The following is a 20707-nucleotide window of genomic DNA, read 5'->3' on the forward strand; positions in this document are numbered from 1 at the left end:
CAGACCATTTTGACAATCTATAATCGGATTTATATACCACTGGCTTGTCCCCAGCTCTTTAATAGGTCAACTTCTTCCACAAACGCTTGTGTTGTCCACTATAGAATGCAAGTTTAGAGTTGAGTAGATTGCTGCCCAGGTGTCATGCAGTTCTACTTTTTTTAAACTGACTATCCTTGGTGAAGACCCAAGAGTCTATAGTGCGGAAGACTTTTGAGGTTGGCAAGGGGGGAGAGAGAAGCAGAGAGAGAAAGAGCAAGATGAGAGCAACAAATAGTGATTAGGTGGTCCTGTTGAGAAAACATCTCCATCGTAGTTTGGGTTCCTGTGCATTATAAGAGGAAGGGAAGATTGAAGGAAGTTCCATAGTTTTGAGATCCTGAGAAATCTGAATTGGAACCAGAGATGGTGAAAAACAGTTACCTAGTCATAGACTAGTTGGGCCGAATGGCCTGTTTCTGTGCTGTTAATTCTATGTAATAAGCAGAAGAATGGAGCTGATACAGCCATAGACCTAACTTCTGAGAATATTCTCCCAATACAAAGATATAGCTATCATCATGACCTAATTTTGAAACTGAATTTGGTTCACAATCAACTAATGTTCAAAAGATTCTGATAGGTATTAAGTATTTTTTAATCGGATACTTTAGAATAAAACCAAAAAATGAACATGTTGGATATAATTTCTCAAGATTGTGAAGCTGCTGATGAGGTTAAAATGTACACGTAACCTGTACCCTGCTGAATCCATAGAACTCTGGCACTGCTTTCCACAGTCTGTTTGTTCGTGAGGTATTCACTTTGGGTACAATATTGAATGATGTTGTGAATTACTGCCAGATACTGTTTAAATCTTACCAAAAAAACTTGACACATATCTCCTGCAGCTGATAAGATTTTGAGCTTTGAAGTTTGTAATCTGAAATTTGGAATGGTACCAAGAAGGTTTTGCTCAAAGCAAATTTTTTATCTGTTAAGATTTCTGTCAATTCTGCTGTAGAAAATGTCCATTTTGTAACAGTAAGGTATATTTATTGGGCAAAATGGAGTAGTTCTATCAAAACAGTGGTTGGATTTCTGTATCTCCTTTTAATTTTTATAGTTTACACTGGCGAGAGATTTGAATTGTCAATGTATATAACCAGCAGCATCGACCTGTAGCTAAAGGTTACTTGTTTCTATCGTTAGTGTGATGCATTTGCTTTCTGACCAGAAGATTGGTTATACTTTACAATAACATTTTTATCTTACCACTTTTTTCTGCTTTTTTTCTCTCCTCTTCCTTTTACTTCCCCCCCTTTATTGAGCTAGAGTTCTATGGATTATAGTCACCCTCCAGTACTCCACCCAAATGGCCAATATTTACATATTATTACCCTCGCCCAAAGTCTACACTTGCACACTTTCAGCAGGAGTTGCTGGTTAGTGATCAAGAGTCGGGAATCCTGGTTGATTTCCCGCTTTCCTGACCTAGCCAATTGTAGTGTTCCTACAGCCATTCGGGTTGACATCAGCTAACTCAGCACAGATAAGGGTTCAAACCTAGAACATTGCTGATCTGATTGTATCAGCTAATCACTGGGTAAATTCACTGAGCCATTGAAGAAGCCTATTGTAACTTTCCTCTGGTGTATGTTGTAAAGTGGAGCTGGGCAAATGTTACAAACCAGCAAACACTTCTTGGTCAGCATTGATCTCTGAATTAACTAAAAGAAAAACCCGTTCTTGCTCAATTTCACATTTTACTCTAGAGGTGAGGCTAGATTTGTCAATGAATGAATCTCCTGTATCAAATCATAAGAACATAAGAAATAGGAGTAGGCCATTCGGCCCTTCGAGCCTGCTCCGCCATTCAGTAAAATCATGGCTGATCATCTACCTCAACTCCACCTTCCCGCACTATCCTCATATCCCTTGATACCCTTAGTATCCAAAAATCAAAAAAGAATATACTCAATGGCTGAGCATCCACAGCCCTCTGGGGTAGAGAATTCCAAAGATTCACAACCCTTTGAGTGAAGAAGTTTCTCCTCATCTAAATGGCCGACCCCTTATTCTGAGACTGTGACCCCTAGTTCTAGACTCCCCAGCCAGGGGAAACATCCAGTATCTACCTTGTCAAGTCCTTTAAGAATTTTATGTGTTTCAATGAGATCCTCTCTCATTCTTTGAAACTACAGGGAATATAGGCCTAGTCTACTCAATCTCTCCTCATAGGACAATCCCCTCATCCCAGGAATCAGACGAGTGAACCTTCGTTGCACTCCCTCTAATTGGATATATTTGGACTGTGCACTGAGTCGTAAGGTCTGTGCTGAATTAATTCATATCAGCAGAACAGCAACAGGGTGCTGCAATTAGCCTCCGTGCCCCTGTGCTTGAGAGGAAGGGGGCAGGAAATTAGCCAGAATCTTGTTCTTGCCTGTAATCTGATGATTCCTGCTGGCGAAGGTGCGTGTGGACCTTGGGTGAGGACAGATCAGATTCGACAGTGATGCCTCCATGGTCAAAAACCGTGCCAACGCTTGCTGTCCAGACTCTCGCATGAAGGAAGGGACAGAAGGTATGGAGTAAAAAGTAAAGTACTAAAAAGGGAAAAAACAGGAAATAAGTGTTACAAAACATATTTGAAAGTTCTTTATCTAAATGTACGTAGCATTCGTAACAAAATGAATGAGTTAACGGCACAAATAACGACATATGGGTATGATCTTGTGGCCATTACAGAAACATGGCTGCAGGGTGACCATGACTGGGAATTAAACATACCAGGTTATTTAACAATCAGGAAGGACAGGCAGGAAGGGAGAGGAGGTGGGGTGGCTATGTTAATAAAGGAAGGAATCACTATAATACAGAGAAATGATATTGGGTCAAAGGAGCAGGATAGTGAAACAGTTTGGGTGGAGATAAGGAATAATAAGGGGAAAAAAACACTAGTGGGTGTAGTCTATAGGCCTCCAAACAGTTGCAACTCTGTTGGACGGAGTATTAATCAGGAAATAGTTGAGGCTTGTAATAAGGGAACAGCTATAATTATGGGGGATTTTAATTATCATATTAACTGGACAAATCAAATTGGGCAGAGCAGCCTTGAGGATGAGTTCATTGAGTGTATTAGGGATGGGTTTCTTGAACAGTATGTAACTGAACCGACCAGGGGGCAAGCAACCTTAGATTTGGTCCTGTGTAATGAGACAGGATTAATTAAAAATGTCCTAGTAAAGGATCCCCTTGGAATGAGTGACCATAACATGGTTGAATTCCATATTCAATTAGAGGGTGAGAAGGTTGGATCTCAAACAAGCGTGCTGAGCTTGAATAAAGGAGACTATGAAGGTATGAGAGCGGAATTGATTAGAGATGATTGGGAAAATAGATTAAGGGGTAAGACGGTACATGATCAGTGGTGTACATTTAAGGAGTTATTTTACAACTTCCAAAAAAAAAATATTCCACTGAGGGGAAAAAAGGGTGTAAAAGAAAAGATAGCCATCCGTGGCTAAGTAAAGTAATTAAGGATAGTATTCGACTAAAAACAGGGGCATATAAGGTAGCCAAATCTAGTGGGAGGATGGAAGATTGGGAAGTCTTTAAAAGACAGCAAAAAATAACTAAAAGATTGATTAAGAAAGGGAAGATAGATTATGAAAGTAAATTAGCAAAAAATATAAAAACAGACAGCAAAAGTTTCTATAGTTATATAAAAAGAAAAAGGGTGGCTAAAGTAAATGTTGGTCCCTTAGAGGATGAGACCGGGAAATTAATGGTGGGAAACATGGAGATGGCAAAAACACTGAACAATTATTTTGTATCAGTCTTTACAGTAGAGGACACTAAGAATATCCCAACACTGGACAAACAGGGGGCTCTAGGGGGGGGAGGAACTAAATACGATTAAAATCACTAAGGAAGTGGTACTTGGTAAAATAATGGGACTCAAGGCGGATAAATCCCCTGGACCTGATGGCTTGCATCCTAGGGTCTTGAGGGAAGTGGCAGTAGGGATTGTGGATGCATTGGTAATAATTTTCCAAAACTCACTGGACTCAGCAAAGGTCCCGGCAGATTGGAAAACTGCTAATGTAACACCCTTATTTAAAAAGGGAAGTAGGCAGAAGGCTGGAAACTATAGACCTGTTAGCCTAACATCTGTGGTTGGTAAAATGTTAGAGTCCATTATTAAGGAGACAGTAACGGGACATTTGGATAAATATAATTTAATAGGACAAACTCAGCATGGTTTCATGAGGCGAAGTCATGTTTGACAAATTTGCTGGAGTTTTTTGAGGAAGTAACATATAGGGTGGATAAAGGGGAACCAGTGGACGTAGTGTATTTAGACTTCCAAAAGGCATTTGACAAGGTGCCACACAAAAGATTATTGCTTAAGATAAAAAATCACAGGATTGGGGGTAATATTCTGGCATGGATAGAGGATTGGCTATCTAACAGAAGGCAGAGAGTTGGGATAAATGGTTCATTCTCAGACTGGCAATCAGTAACTAGTGGTGTTCCGCAGGGGTCAGTGCTGGGTCCCCAACTCTTTACAATATTAACGATTTGGAGGAGGGGACCAAGTGTAACATATCAAAGTTTGCAGATGATACAAAGATGGGACGGAAAGTAGTGAGTGAGGAGGACATAAAAAACCTGCAAAGGGACATAGACAGGCTAAGTAAGTGGGCAGAGATTTGGCAGATGGAATACATAGAAACATAGAAGATAGGAGCAGGAGTAGGCCATTCGGCCCTTCGAGCCTGCTCCGCCATTCAACGAGATCATGGCTGATCATCCAAACCCTAGCACCCGGTCCCTACACCAACAGCCATCCCACCCAAGCCCTAACCCCGTAACCCCACCTATTTAATCCCCCCTAACACTAAGGGCCAATTTTTATCATGGCCAATCAACCTAACCCGCACATACTGGAAAGTGTGAGGTTATGCACTTTGGCAGGAAAAATCATAGAGCAAGTTATTATCTTAATGGCAAGAAACTGGAAAGTACTGTAGTACAAAGGGATCTGGGGGTCCTGGTGCACGAAACTCAAAAGGTTAGTATGCAGGTGCAGCAAGTGATCAAGAAGGCCAATAGAATGTTGGCTTTTATTGCTAGGGGGATGGAATATAAAAACAGGGAGGTATTGCTGCAGTTGTACAAGGTATTGGTGAGACCGCACCTGGAATACTGCATACAGTTTTGGTGTCCATACTTAAGAAAAGACATACTTGCTCTCGAGTCAGTACAAAGAAGGTTCACTCGGTTAATCCCGGGGATGAGGGGGTGGTCATATGAGGAGAGGTTGAGTAGATTGGGACTCTACTCATTGGAGTTCAGAAGAATGAGAGGCGATCTTATTGAAACATATAAGATTGTGAAGGGGCTTGATCGGGTGGATGCGGTGAGGATGTTCCCAATGAAGGGTGAAACTAGAACTAGGGGGCATAATCTTAAAATAAGGGGCTGCTCTTTCAAAACTGAGATGAGGAGAAACTTCTTCACTCAGAGGGTGGTGGGTTTGTGGAATTTGCTGCCCCAGAAGGCTGTGGAAGCTACATCATTAAATAAATTTAAAACAGAAATAGATAGTTTCCTAGAAGTAAAGGGAATTAAGGGTTACGGGGAGCGGGCAGGAAATTGGACATGAGTCTAGGTTCGGAATGGTCATGGCCCTGTGGGTAGTGGAGTGGGCCCAGGGGCCGTGTAGCCTGGTTCTGCTCCTACTGTGTTCTAATTCTGTTAGATTTCAGGAGATGGTTTTATTCCTGTTCCTGGCTGGGGTGGAGATCGCCTTTACAGAAGGTAAGTACTGTAGAAAATATAGGGACAGAGTGATCTCCTGGAAGAATTTCGATCGCCTAGATGGGTCGGAGAGGAATTTCCCAGATTTTTTTCTCCCAAATTGGCCATTGGGTCTTTATCTGGTTTTTCGCCTCTCCCGGGAGATCACGTGTTCGGGTGGATGCAGAGTGATAGAAGATTTGAGGTTAGGATCAGATCAGCCATGATCTTATTGAATGGTGGAGCAGGCTCAAGGGGCCGATTGGCCTACTCCTGCTCCTATTTCTTATGTTCTTATGAAGCTAGGGCAGTTGGGAGAGGTACTAGAGGGCAGCTGTGGAGCCATATCCCAGTCAGTAGGCGTCATGTTCCGAGTACATGATGGTGGCAGTAAAGCTCACCCATAGAAACATAGAAACATAGAAGATAGGAGCAGGAGTGGGCCCTTCGGCCTCTCGAGCCTGCTCTGCCATTCAATGAGATCATGGCTGATCATCCAAATTCAGTACCCTGTCCCTGCCTTCTCCCCATATCCCTTGATCCATTTAGACTTAAGAAATATATCTAACTCCCTCTTGAATATATTCAATGAATTGGCCTCAACTGCCTTCTGTGGTAGAGAATTCCACAGGTTCACCACTCTCTGGGTGAAGAAATTCCTCCTCATCTCTGTCCTAAATGGCTTACCCTTTATCCTTAGACTGTGACCCCTGGCTCTGGACTCCCCCGCCATCGGGAACATGCTTCCTGTATCTAGTCTGTCTAGTCCTGTTAGAATTTTTTAAGTTTCAATGAGATCCCCTCTCATTTTTCTAAACTCCAGTGAGTATAAGCCCAATCGACCCAATCTCCTCTCATACGTCATTCCTGCCATCCCAGGTATCAGTCTGGTGAATCTTCGCTGCACTCCCTCCATGGCAAGAACATCCTTCCTCAGATAAGGTGACCAAAACTGCACACAATACTCAAGGTGTGGTCTCACCAAGGCCCTGTACAACTGCAGCAAGACATCCTTGTTCCTGTACTCAAACCCTCTCGCTACAAAGGCCAACATACCATTTGCCTTCTTAACCGCCTGCTGCACCTGCATGCTTACCTTCAGCGACTGGTGCACAAGGACACGCAGGTCTCGTTGCACTTTCCCTTCTCCCAATCTATTGCCATTCAGATAATCTGCCTTCCTATTTTTGCCACCAAAGTGGATAACCTCGCATTTATTCACATTGGGCAGATGCATGGCAGATGCAGTATAATCACCCAACCTGTCCAAATCATACTGGAGTTTCTCGGCATCCTCCTCACCACACACACGCCCACCCAGCTTTGTGTCGTCTGCAAACTTGGAGATATTACATCTAGTTCCCTCGTCTAGATCATTAATATATATAGTGAATAGCTGGCGTCCTAGGACCGATCCCTGCGGTACCCCACTAGTCACTGCCTGCCACTCGGAAAAAGACCCGTTTATTCCAACTCTTTGCTTTCTGTCTGCCAACCAGTTCTCTATCCAAGTCAGTACCTTGCCCCCAATCCCATGTGCCTTAACTTTACATGCTAATCTCTTATGAGGGACCTTATCGAAAGCCTTCTGAAAGTCCAAATACACCAAATCCACTGGTTCTCCCTTATCTATTCTACCAGTTACATCCTCAAAAAATTCCAGTAGATTAGTCAAGCACGATTTACCTTTTGTAAATCCATGTTGACTTTGTCCAATCCTATCACTGTTTTCCAAGTGCTCTGCTATTACATCTTTTAAAATGGACTCTAGCATTTTCCCCACTACCGATGTCCGGCTTACTGGTCTATAATTCCCTGTTTTCTCTCTACCACCTTTTTTGAGCAGTGGGGTTACATTAGCTACCCTCCAATCCATGGGGACTGTTCCAGAGTCTATAGAATTATGGAAGATGACCAGCAATGCATCTACTATTTCTAGGGCCACTTCCTTAAATACCCTAGGATGTAGATTATCAGGCCCTGGGGATTTATCGGCCTTCAATCCCGTCAATTTCCCCAACACCATTTCCCTACAGATAATGATTTCATTCAGTTCCTCCCTCTCATTAGACCCTATGTTCCCCGACATCCCATTGGCAGTGCAGATCAGAAAATGACGAGCATACTGCATATTTGGAAAAACTACCCTCCAGTGCCTTCAGGATGGATAAAAGTTTAGTTTAAAAAAAAAACCTGCTGTATCTGTGCCCCAGTCCAGTAACTCATTTACACTGTGCTTTATATCACAGAACTGCTTCAAGCAGAAGTGCTTCTAAAACCTGAGAGTATGGGCTTCCCACTGACACTGAATTTATCACTGCCAGCTTCTTGGCTAACTGTTTCCCATACCCAGCACTTTTATAATCCCTTGTTTTGTGTGGATCACCCTATTGTTCCTGTACTTGCTTTGATGTTAAACACTTCCTGCATACGTCTTCATTAATGCTGGTTATTTTGTCTAAGTATCTTTGACAACTGAAGGAGGAATGAATGGATTTTGAAAGCCTTTGAATTGTACTTTTTTCCTCATTGCTGTAACAAAATGTATTGCATACTAATGTCCTAATTAGCACAGGAAAAGTTGACTTGATTCTTTGGTTTTTGAATTGTTGCCTCATTTTAATATTCTGTTGCACTTCTCTGTATTAACGATAGAATTTTACATTGAATTACAGCCGTTCTTGCTCAGTTTTACTATCTTGCTTGCTTGCCTCGACAGTTAACAGAAATAATGATCAGAAATGTTTTAGTTTTGTGATGGCATTGGCTTTTTCGGTAACACTAACTACCAGAGGAATTATTTTGTTACCTCTAATGAGTAAAGCAGCTGGAAGGTAAATTAAATGAATTAACAAAACTAAATACTTTTTCTGATAGTACAGCAAGCAAACACCATGCAAAACAGTTGTAAAAGACACATTTAAGACATTTCTTCTAACACAAATATATAGTTATCATCATGATGCCATTTTCAAGGTGAATTTGGTTCACAAGCCATTGTTTCCGTTCCCTAGCCACCGACTCCATCCCTCCCTGGCAACTGTCTGAGGCTGAACCAGACAGTTTGCGAACTTGGTGTCGTGTTTGACCCCAAGATGAGTTTCCTACCATATCCGCACCATCACTAAAACCACCTATTTCCACCTCCGTAACATCGCCCGACTCCACCCCCTCCCTCAGCTCATCTGCTGCTGAAACCCTCATCCATGCCTTTGTTACTTCTAGACTTGATTATTCCAACGCAATCCTCACTGACCTCTTATCTTCCACCTTCCATAAACTTAAGTTCATCCAAAACGCCGCTGCCTGTCAATGTTCCTGTTGAGCTGCGTGGTGGTCTGGAGTTCCCACGCGGGCCGCTTGCCGCCTTTACAATGGGAAAACCCTCGCATGCTCGGAAATTCGAATGGGCTGCGCACCCAGAAAAAAAGTTAAAGGGAACATTGCTGCCCAAATCCTAACTTGCACCAAGTCCTGTTCACCCATCTCTCTCTTAGGCAGTCCCTCGGAGCCAAGGACGACTTGCTTCCACATTAAAAATGAGTTCGCAGGTGACTGATGAGTCCAATGCGGGACCTACAGTCTCTGTCACAGGTGGGGCAGACGGTGGTTGAAGGGGCGGGTGGGTAGGGTGCTTGGGTTGATGTGCGCTCCTTCTGCTGTTTGCACTTGGCTTCCGCTTGCTCCCGGCGAAGAGACTCGAGGTGTTCGGCGCCTTCCCGGATGCTTCTCCTCCACTTTGTGCGGTCTTGGGCCAGGGATTCCCAGATGTCGGTGGGGATGTTACATTTTTTCAAGGAGGCTTTGAGGGTGCCCTTGAAGCGTTTCCTCTGCCCACCTGGGGCTCTCTTGCCGTGCCGGAGCTCCAAGTAGAGCGCTTGTTTTGGGAGTCTCGTATCGGGCATACAGACGATGTGACCCGTCCATCACCCCTGTACTCGCTAACCTACATTGGCTCCTGGTTAAGCAATGCCTCGATTTTAAGATTCGCATCCACATTTTCAAATCCTTCCATGACTTCGCCCCTCCCTATCTCTGTAACCTCTTCCAACCCAAAACCCTCCAAGATCTCTGCGCTCCTCCAACTCTGGGCTCTTGCACATCCCCAATTTGAATCACTGCACCATTGACGGCTATGCCTTCAGCTACCAATTCCCTCCCTAAACCTCTCCGCCTCTCTTTCCTCCTTTTAAGATGCTCCTTAAAACCTACCTCTTTGACCAAGCTTTTGGTCATCTGCCCTAATTTGTGGCTCAGTGTCAAATTTTGTTTGATAACGCTCCTGTTAAGCACCTTGGGATGTATTACTACTTTGAAGCGCTATATGAATACAAGTTGTTGTTGTTAATGTTCAAATTGTATTAAACCAGGCCTAAATCGATTTCTGAGCAGTGGCACAGGCAAAGTCTCAGATAAGGAGGGTCTGCCCTGAGGAAATGTAAATTGAATTAGCCATTTTTGTTTTTAAAGAGTTTTTTTTGGCATTATTGGATGTTTAGTTTCTGAGCGAGCGCCCATTTTGAGATGAGGCAGAGGAGGACCATGCCCGCTCCCTGTTCCAGAAGCACATGTCAATTTGTTTTTATCCACCCATCTCTGCTGCATAAGTAGAAATACAATCAACAGTTTATTCAAATATTGAGAGTGGAAATGTTACGCATAGGGGTCCTGCACATTTGCCAAATTTCGAATGATATTTAGCACTAGGTCTTTACATTACATGATTATTGCAGATATATTCAGAGCCTCCCTAAGAAAATTAAGGTGAGAGGGCGTGGGATGGTGGTTTTCTGCTCTTGCTTCTAATCACTCCTAAAATTGTGGAAATGTTGCTAGAATTATGTATTCACAAGTTTATTCAACTGTGAGAAGGCTCAGCTGTGATTTAAAAGTTCTATGGCACTGAGCCCAGCGGCACTTAGCCCTGCGGCACTTCAGTTTCAAACAGGAAAGTTTGGTGGCCGGTAGCTTTGGGGCAGATTGGGGAGGAAACTGGAAGAGTCACATATCGTGAAAGTTATATTTGTATTCTGAAGGTGAAGTCAATTTGACTTGTTGCCTACCACTTCTTTAAAGGCTGTGAAGGCAAATGATGTTTATATACATATCTTTTGAATGTTCGCATTTATGGACAACCTTGAATTCCTGGGTGTCACTGAGTCCTGGAAGAAGTGTGAGAAATATGTAATTCCATGTATTGTTTGAAGTTGGGCCGGTTCAGAGAGAAAAAGGATTTTCGTATAATTCCTGTAACTCACTCTTACAGTCCGCATTGGCACAAAATTCCCCATTAATTTTCAGTGTTTTAATGAGACTTGGTTTTTACCTACATCTTGTGCAGAGTGGTAGGACACAGATTTGTGTGTATAAGTCATATCTGTCTATCAATCACACTCACACTTAAAAAATAAAAAAAATACTCAATATAAATTATACTTGAATAAAGTTTTTCAAATTTGTCCTCTGGCTTTTGTTCAAATAACTTTGGAAAAACAAGCAAGTGGGTTTTATTAGAGACCGAGAAGCAAACTATCATTTGGCTAGTTTAGATGTTATTGGTACATCCTGGGAAAATGTGCACACTTCAGATCCTCAGACTGCAGAATCTGCCTTCTCATTTGCTCAGGGCAAAAATATTAAGTCCAAGCCCAAGCTTATGAGAGATGGGATGGCGAGAGCTTCAAGTAAAAACTTTAATGAAGATATTGAAATAATAAAATCAATTGAATGGTTAAATTTAATCATGTTCTGTGTAATATGTAGTCTTTTGAACTTTAAAATTTTGTTTCACACCTTTTGGACATTAGAAAAAAAAATTTCAAAAAGCATTTTGAGTGATTTCAATTGGTTTATCAACAAACAGTGACATTGTAATGTTTACATATGGATTTCCCATTATAAAATGTTTGTATACAGAATCCTATTATCCATATGTAGGAAGTTTCATGTATTATTTTTGTAACATATATAAAAATACATGTGGAGGATGGTACTTTGGGTTGTAGTTCAATTAATAAGGAAAATATTATGCAGAGCAGAAGATCCCTGCCAGGGCAATGGCTGGTTTGCTACATTTAGCTTCAGCCCCCACTCTCTCTAGGTTAGGGAGAGGAAAATCTTGTTCCTAATTGCTTTCTAGTGACCTCTACTCAAGTCTACATGTGGGTTTTATTTGAGAACCTGATTGGCACACTGTGATGCTGCCATGACAAAATAGCCTGCCAAAAGTTACTAGACTCCCACTTGAAGAATAACCACTTGGGTGATGTGCTGGATAGTTTTCAGCACTCATGGAAATGTATTACAGCAGAAGTCATTATTTTCAGGTGAGTAGGTGAGAAGAGGAGCAAATGGGCAAAAAAAAAGTTGAGTGTTACATTTTCAGAAATGGATTTATTTTTCTAAATTCTCCACTGTCTAGTTTATTATCACACAAACATAAATGGACAGTTTGAGAGGATCATTTGACTCTGGGTAAAACCTAAAGGAGTCCAACCAAATTGAGCTCAGTATTCAGTGTGTGTTGTTGTATTAATGAATGTTGTACAAGTCAATGTAGTTACCCATTTGCCTAACACCGAAGGAACTAATTCTTTCAAGATTTGTGAAAATTGAACATTTAAAAAATAAATATTGCGGTGATCTGTTGATTTTCAAATACAGAATCCCAGTCTGTTTATGTGGAAAAGAATCCAGGAATTGAGGACAGGAAATCACTTGCTAAATGTTGTTAATATCTGTTTAAAGCTTTGTATGTTCATCATGTTGAATACTGGTATTCATGGACATCAATTCTCCTCCTCTACTTTTGGCATAAACAAGATATTTTTGGAATTGTGTATTTTGAATATAGTGTATAGGTTATTGCTTTTAACCAATTTGCAGTTTCAAAAAAAAGGAGGCAATATGATGCTATCTAGTCAATAGAATACTTATGATTATTGACCGTAAACTCCAGGAAACAGCAACTGCTCAGGGCCATTACTGTTGACTGTTAAAAAGTGACGGTGTTTCGAATGGACAAAAAAAATGAAACTGGACTTTTTTTATTTGGTGATGCGCCTTCCATCTTCAACATTTACACTGTCCTGTTGAAAGGCCTGGACTTGTTCTGTTTTCTTTCTTGATATCTGCAGAGAATTTGTAAATGTCTCTGTCAGACTACGCAAAAAAGTGTGTTTAATAGTTATAGGAACAGTCTTTTCTCTGGCTAGGTGTCGCTCAGATGACTCAGCTAGGACTGGCTAGACCACGAAAGCTTTACTGTGAAATTAAGGTTTAAATTTGGGTCCACTCATTGAAATGAGACTCTCGCATTGTGGCTGCTAAATTGTCTCGCATGAATCTTCTGTAAATTCAAGGGCAGTCCACTCCTGCTCATTCAAAGTTATTTTGTGCTTAAAAAATGGAACTATCCAATAACTTGAATGAAGTAATGTAAATAATACAGCAAGTGGGAATTTATTGCTTAAGAAAAATTGAATTATCATAACTTGAATTAAACTATTTTGAATTAAGATGAGTGAATTGTAATTACAGGCGCTGCTTATTTTCTTAAACCCTTGCCCTGAATTGATGTTTTCACCCACTTTGAAGCAGGCTCTAAATTATGCATAATTTTTTTTGTACATGACTGCTCTCCAGCCAATTGTAAGTGACATTGCTGGGCCTTCTTTGGGGGAAAAGGGCACATGACCTCTTTCTCTCTTTGTTCCCAATTCCCTAACTATGACAGCTACTATCAAAAAAGACAAATGAGTGTACACCAACAAGTTGCATTTGTATAGCACGTTTAATGTTATTAAATGCCCCAAGGTGTTTTGTTTGAGTGAAAGGACTGATCTGGTAGTAGGAGAATTAAGAGTTGACCAAAAGCATAGTCGAAAAGATGGGCTGAGAGTAGGATTTAAAGACTGGAAGAGAAAAAAGTTTAGGGAGGTAGTTCCAGAGAGTAGGACCTTGATAGCTGACAACTCGGCCACCAAGTGAGGAACACTGCGAAGGGGAGATGCACAGGCTTGAGTTGGAGGGCCACATGATCCAGTCTGGGGCGTAAAACTTGGAGGAGACTGCCAAGGTAAAATTGGACAAGACCAATTGTAAGCAAGCACAAGGATTTTGAACTCTCTGTACTGACGTGGATTACACTTGAAATTTACATAGTGAATTTCCAGTGTCTGCCACAAGATTAGCCAAAGGCCAATGAGAACAAACAAAGGAGGGAAGAAGGCCCCAGTTGGAGGTTGAGTCACCAATCCTCCACTCTTGTGCATCTCCATTCCAGAGAAGTTTTGTCAAAGGCCTAGAGCAGGCTGCCTGACTACTGTCTTTGTTGAGGAATAGCTAACCAATGTACAATAGTGAGATTTTGGGGTGTGCACAGCAAAATGATATGAAAGGAAATTAATCAGCTACTTAACATCCCCCCCACTGCAAACTGCAGGAAATTTGTAGTTTCATAACCGTATAACTTTTTTTCCCCCTCTTGGCCCCTCCCCAGCCCTTCTCTCTTGTGTTATCTCCTACTGGTCACCCAGTCATACACCTTTTAATTTCTCCCTTCTTGGGTACATTTCCTTCCCCCCCAACCCAATCCCTACCCGAGTCCATCACTACTCCACCTTCCTACACTCCTGCCAATCCCCCTTGATTAAGCCCACAGCTCACCTCTGTGCCTCTTTTGCAATTCTCTGAAGGGCCCATCAAGGCACCTGTTACTGTCTGCTTATGGACAGCAACCCCAACTGCTTGCTCCTCCTCTCGCCCACCTTCCCACTCAGCACACCCACTGGGGGCTACCTCTGGCAACCTCTTTCCCACCAGATCAACAATCACTGCCCCTCTCCACATTGCCTCCCAGAATGTCCATTCACACACAAACAAAGCCTTTGCCACCTAGGACCTTTATTGTGGGTGATTGCATTGATATCCTGGCTTTGACTAAAACGTGACTTATGGGTGGTGACACCTTTCCCCTTACCGAAGCCTCCTGCCAGGCTACACTTTCCACCCTTTCCCCCCCCCCCCCCCCCGACCACTATTGTGGCCCTTATTGCCAAGTTACACCTTGAACTTTCCTCCTACTCCACTGGCACTTTCTCTTTTAACTACCTCACCTTGTTCCACCCATCTTATATCTCTTTTAAAATCTTCATTATCTACTGCTCCCCAACCCACCTCACCCAAGTTTCTTCCAAGATATCCTGCCCTCTACACTCCTTCAGCCTCTGCACTGAGCAGCGACTCACCTTTTTAAAATTTCAATCTCCATCTCGGCTTCTCCTGCCCCCTCTCCTCTGAATTCACTACCTTCATGTCCTCCCAAAGTTCTCACCCCACCCCACAAAAATATACCTACCAGTATTAATGACACACCCTTGGCCTTGCCATCTCCTGTGGCCTCTCTACTCTCTCTTGGCCCTGATCACTTACAAAGCCATCTCCATCAACCTCCTTATAGCCCTCACCATCCACATCCCTCAACCCACTTCTAACCCCACTTCCTTCTGTGCCCAATTCTAGAAAAGAACTCCTCTTCCAAGTTATTTACAACAGCACTTTCAAATTTCCAACTGCCTCTCCTTTGGTCCTCCATTTGCCATGATCCTTTTCTGCTGATTCAGTCATCTACTCATCACCTCCCCCTTTAATGCCCTTGTCATCGGCAAAATGTTTACTCTCTTCCATCCCAGTCATTCCCACTGGTATGGCCCCACTCTTTGCTCCCTCACATCCAAGGCACACCGACATGAGTGTATCTGACACACAATTAACTCTCCATCACCAGAACTGGCTAGACCACATCAAGCATCATCACGCCTCACTGACCCCTACCAGTCTTAGATAAGCCACAATTTCCTCCAGGAAATATTAGGAAGACCAAGCTGTCCTCTTTAATCCCTGCCACAAACTCCATACCTGTGCCACCAATTCCCATCCGTATCTCTGTAGCCTCCTCCCAAACTCTCTAGTTTGTTTGACTTCTGACCGCTTGGGCACACCCCCCACCCACTATTGCTGCACTATTGGCAGGTGTGCCTTCAGCTGCATAGGCCCCATGCTCTGGAATTCACACTCTATAAACTCCTCTGCCACTTCACCACCCTTTTCTCCTTTAAGACCCTACTTAAAACACATCTCTTTGACCAGGCTTTTGGTCACATCATTTAATCTCTCATTTTGGCTCGCCATCCATTTTTTTGATTGCATATCTGTGAAGCATCTTGTGATGTTTTTCTACTTTTAAAGGTGCATATATAAATGCAAGTTGTTTGTATTTGATGATCTGGATGCAGTGGAGTTGCAATTCTGATTCCAGAATGCGTCATATAATGACATGAATGACAACATTTAAGTTATATTTCTCATGCATATTCATTTTCAGATCCACTGAGAACCACTTTAATTCCAAAATGGGATTATAAAGCAGCTGAAAGCAAACATGCAGTTCTCGTCTTCCTTTGGTTGGGTGGTTTTGCCAGTATGAATTGGCCAATCTCCAGTCTTCAGTGACGCCATAGACTCAGATTATCCAGGGTGGCGCAGTCTGCCACCGGATCTGGTGTTCTCTCCTGCTTCACTAAATGCACTGTGCTGGTTCCCATGAACAGAACCAACTCGGCATTGAAAGCCACAGTAAACTGAGCTTTAAAGAAGCACAACTTTGGATGTTGTCCTTTCTAGAAATAAAGACTATTTGTTCTCTCTTGGCATCAGGTCTTGTGCTCCAGGTATCTAAAGATTTTGGCCCACTTTAATACAGTTAACTCTTTTATGGCTTTTACCGCTAGAAGCGTGGTGGCATTCAATTGCATCATGACATGTTGATCCCTGGGAGTCCCCTCCGGTCGCTTCCAATGGTTCCAAGAAGAATGGCAGATGAGGGGTCGTGCTCCGGAAGCCATTAAAAAAAAAACTAATGTAAAAGCACCTTCAAATATAATCCAGCACTGTGAGCTCACCACTGGGCATGCACAGGAGGCGACGTAATCGTGTCGCTTGCTCAGGAGGCTGTGTTGTCTTCTTGCTGCACGAAGCAACAAAATGTGACCTTACGTCATGTCATGCACGTCAATCCAGGCCAGCTGATCGAGTTTATTTTCACTTTTTTTTAAAAAAAGTCATTAACATAGTTCACTTTCGCCGCTGTAGCCCCCTGGCCTATTAAAGGCAAAAAAAACACACAATTCAATACAAAGAACAGCAAACGAGTCTTTTGCGGTAACGCCAACAAACTCCTTCAGCTTGCTTTGTCTCACTAACTGAAACAAGTGACTCATTAGCACAGATATCGAATATTTTGTGTTGCCTGTATAATTCTTCTACAGCTGCCTTAGTAAGGTGGAGCTGGTGTGTGGTAGCGGATGTTGTCTGCTCTCTGCCTGTCTCTCTCTCTCTCTCTCTCTGGAGCTTCTTGCCTCGGATCTGGGCACTGGGCTCAGCTGTCAATCAGCGGCGTTGTTTGTCGTAGCGCGAGCAGCCCAGTGAAATCTACATGCCGGGGGTAAGGCGAGCTTCCGCCAGCGGCTCCAACCCCTGCCACCCGGAGCATTCTCCAGCACCACCCGCTCGCTGGGGCTGCTAACCGCTCCATGCAGCAATTGGGAGTCCGCCTCGCAAAGAAGGATCTGCGAAAGAACCGCATTGGTGAAAATCGAGCCCGATTACTTACCTATTTATGTTTGGTGACGCCCCTGGACGGTTCCATTTTGAGCCTTGGAGGACCAGCAGGGAAAAAAAACCGAGAGAAAGAAAGAGAGCTCTTAGATAATAGGAAAGCACTGAACATGTAGTGAGAGGTGAAGGAGGATGAAGTGGGCAAGATCAGCGATTAAAGTGATGTCAGATTAAAAACCTAAATCAGGTATACGAGAATGCTTTTAAAGGCTTTGCATAGTGTTGCGCATATTTCGAATAGCAATATTTGGGCGTATGTTTGCATTGAACGAAGGTTGCACCAAGCCAGCTTTGCTCCGATTGCATACGAGTCTCTAGCCTTGGCTGGCTTTTGTTTGTGCTTTTTTTCGTGCACTGCCGTCAGATCACAGCCCCCGCCTTGTTTTTGCTGGTGCTGTCTTATATTTTTATTTCCTTATTTTCCCCCCTTTCCTTTCAGTGGTTGCTCGGGCTACGCGGGGACTTAGTGCGTCGGTTAATTTTTTTTGTATTTATTGGGATTATTGCATGGTCAATGCTGGGATCGTTTGCATTTCTTTAAGATCGTGTTTAGGCCTGAATTGCAACTGTACATTTTTGCCTGCATTGGGAGGAATACAAAGGCCCTTGGCCTTCTAGCTGTTTGATGTACAGTAATTACAGATGAGCAAGAGTGACGGATTTTAGTGACCCAACAAAGCTTTAGCGCACTGTTTGGCCATTTATTTATTTATTTTCTAGGGAGGGTGTGTTTCCTCTTCCACCAGCATGTATAATTATTATAAAATATTATTTTAAAAACTATTTGTGCAACGTAACTAGTGTTTTTTAATCTAGAAAACAGCCTAAGGTTTGAGGTATGTGGTAGAATCTCACTGCAAAGCCTTTCTGTGGCATTTAGGTTTTCACTGCTGCTGTTTGGGTTCAGTGGGTTTCAGAAACTTTTAACAGTCCAGATGAAAAGCGGGATCCTACTTTTCCATTGGCAGTTTTAGCCTGGCTTGTTGCCTTTATTGCAAACTCAGGGTTGTATTCTTCAGTCTGGCTCAAATTCTGCAAAACTTCTTCACTGAAACATACTATGTAGTAAATATTGGCCTTTAGCTTAAAAAAAATTAAAACAGTTGGGATCTATTTAAAAATAACTCTGCATGTTTTGTTATCTAGGAGTTTGACAGTATTATATGTATCACTTGTGCCCTAGGGAGCAGTTACCTCTCAAATGAGAAGCATTTCGTGTGTTGATCACATTGAGATTCTGATTTTGTGTGATTAAAATAAAATGGATTTGAAATTCAGCATGCAATTTACACTTCTATGGCAGTTAATTCTGTCCAATATACAAAAGAAACCCTATTCATTATTCCCCATTCACCAACATTCTCCATATTCCACTTTTTAAAAAGTGTCCTCAATCCCCACCTTCCTCATTCCCTTTCTCTAGCTGCCTCGTTGTGCATTGCCCTGGTTCTTGTATGGTGTGAACTGGGCTGCTGTTCTCTGAAGTAACAACAGAACTCTGTCTTTGGTGTATCTCTTGTTCTGTATCTCTTCTGTGTTGCTGTTTGGGGAAGGGGGGTGGGGGGAGAAGAGACACTATTTGACAAGATGTGCGGGGGAGGGGGGGTGCGCACTAGCCATATATCATTACTGTGGGGACCATGCCTATATATCTATTTTGCAGGGGCTCATTGCTCTTATTACAATGGTTGGCTAAATGCTACTCTCCTTAGAAGTTTTGAGTTTAATTTGTGGCAAAGCTTTGTTGGATCTGCATTATTTCATTATTTTTTGTGGGCTACTGACCTTTTTAGGAATAAGACTGGATTGGTTTTAAAGTTACCATGGGTATTCTTTGTTTATCTATATGGAGACTCCTGTTGTGCAAGTAATGTAAGATTGGTTATAGAACAGTGAGAATGCTGCATCTTTATGATTTGCAGAGTCAACATATTATCTGATGGTCTGAAGCAAAGAATCTCTATGAATACTTTTATATTGTGATAAAGGGGTTGAAGGTATATGGCCTTGCAGGTCCATTTTAATTACCCATTTACTTATATCATCAATATTGGCCAGGGTAGCAGTTTTTTTATGAAATGGACTATTGGATAACTCCAGCAGTGAGTTTTATAAACGTGAGCTGAACTCAGTTGGTAACACTCTCTCACCTCTGAATAAGAAAGTTAAGGGTCTAAGCCCCACTCTAGAACTTGAGCATGTAATCTAGGCTGACACTTCAATGCAGTTCTGAGGGAGTGCTGCATTGCCCAAGGAGTCATCTTTTTGATGAGATGTTAAATCGATGTTCTGTACGTCTGTTCCAGTGATTCAGCTGGACATACAAAATCCCATGACATTATTTGAAGAGGAGTTGGGAGTTCTCCCGGTGTCGACACCAATATTTCTCCCACAACCAACACCAGCAGAACAGATTAACCAGTCATTCATCTAATTTGCTGTTGTGCAAATTTGACGCTGTGTTTGCCTACATAACAACAGGGACTGAAGCTTTAAAAAATACTGTGGTGAAGTGCCTCGATGTCCTGAAAATAAGGTGCTCTATAAGTACAAGTTTTCACTTAGTAATTCAGTCTCACTGTTTTTCATGTTCAAATTGTGCAATCAAATCACTTCCTTGAAACTTGCCATCAGCTGTCTATTCCCTACACTTGGTACACTTCGTATATCATTGGTGCAAAAAAGGTTCATCACATGGCTAAACTTGCTGGTGATGATTCTCACAGTGACATTTAAAAATAACAGCACGCTGTGTTGAATGATCACTTAAAAGTCCCTACTGCATACTGCACTCCGGATGACTTTTAAACCCAACCTAAATGTCTGATCTATTGATTGTACAATAAACCACCACAGTGCATTCTGCTTTTATTTCACATGTGGGATCTGTTTATTTAACCCATTTGCCACATGTGTTTGAGAAATGTCTCTTTCCACACTTGTTAAATAAAACCAATAATCCACCATCATTAGTGTAACGTGCTGTATTTCCTCTATTGCATCTGTGTTTTTGGTTAAAAAAAAACTTGTCTCCACTCACATTGGAAAGTGTAGTTTCTAGACTCCCACATGTGCTGTGAATTTGTAGGGAGTTATCTGAATGATTCTGTAGCAGGCGATGGAGTCCGGATTTTGTTGTCAAGTGAGCATTTGTCAGCATTAAAAACTTTTTCCCATAAATTTGATCCGTTTAATCTTTGAATAACAGCAAAGGCACTTTATCTTTTCCTTTGTAAGTTATTAT

The 20707-nt window shown here is 42.2% G+C and overlaps 1 protein-coding gene across 5 annotated transcripts in view; it reads left to right on the plus strand.

Moving 5' to 3' along the window:
* rnf44 (ring finger protein 44) overlaps window positions 1-20707 on the plus strand; it is a 151636-nt gene that overhangs the window by 38923 nt on the left and 92006 nt on the right. Inside the window, exon 1 of one of the 5 annotated variants that reach the window (XM_085995275.1) lies at window positions 17090-17650. The exons of the other annotated variants lie outside the window; for them this stretch is intronic. The gene's annotated coding sequence lies outside the window, so the exon portion shown is untranslated. Of the gene's footprint in view, window positions 1-17089; window positions 17651-20707 lie in introns of those variants that run through there. 5 annotated transcript variants of the gene reach the window in all.

The sequence above is a fragment of the Somniosus microcephalus genome, chromosome 8 (genome assembly GCF_052327205.1).
Source record: "Somniosus microcephalus isolate GS21.2 chromosome 8, FLI_Smic_1.0, whole genome shotgun sequence".
Taxonomy (NCBI): domain Eukaryota; kingdom Metazoa; phylum Chordata; class Chondrichthyes; order Squaliformes; family Somniosidae; genus Somniosus; species Somniosus microcephalus.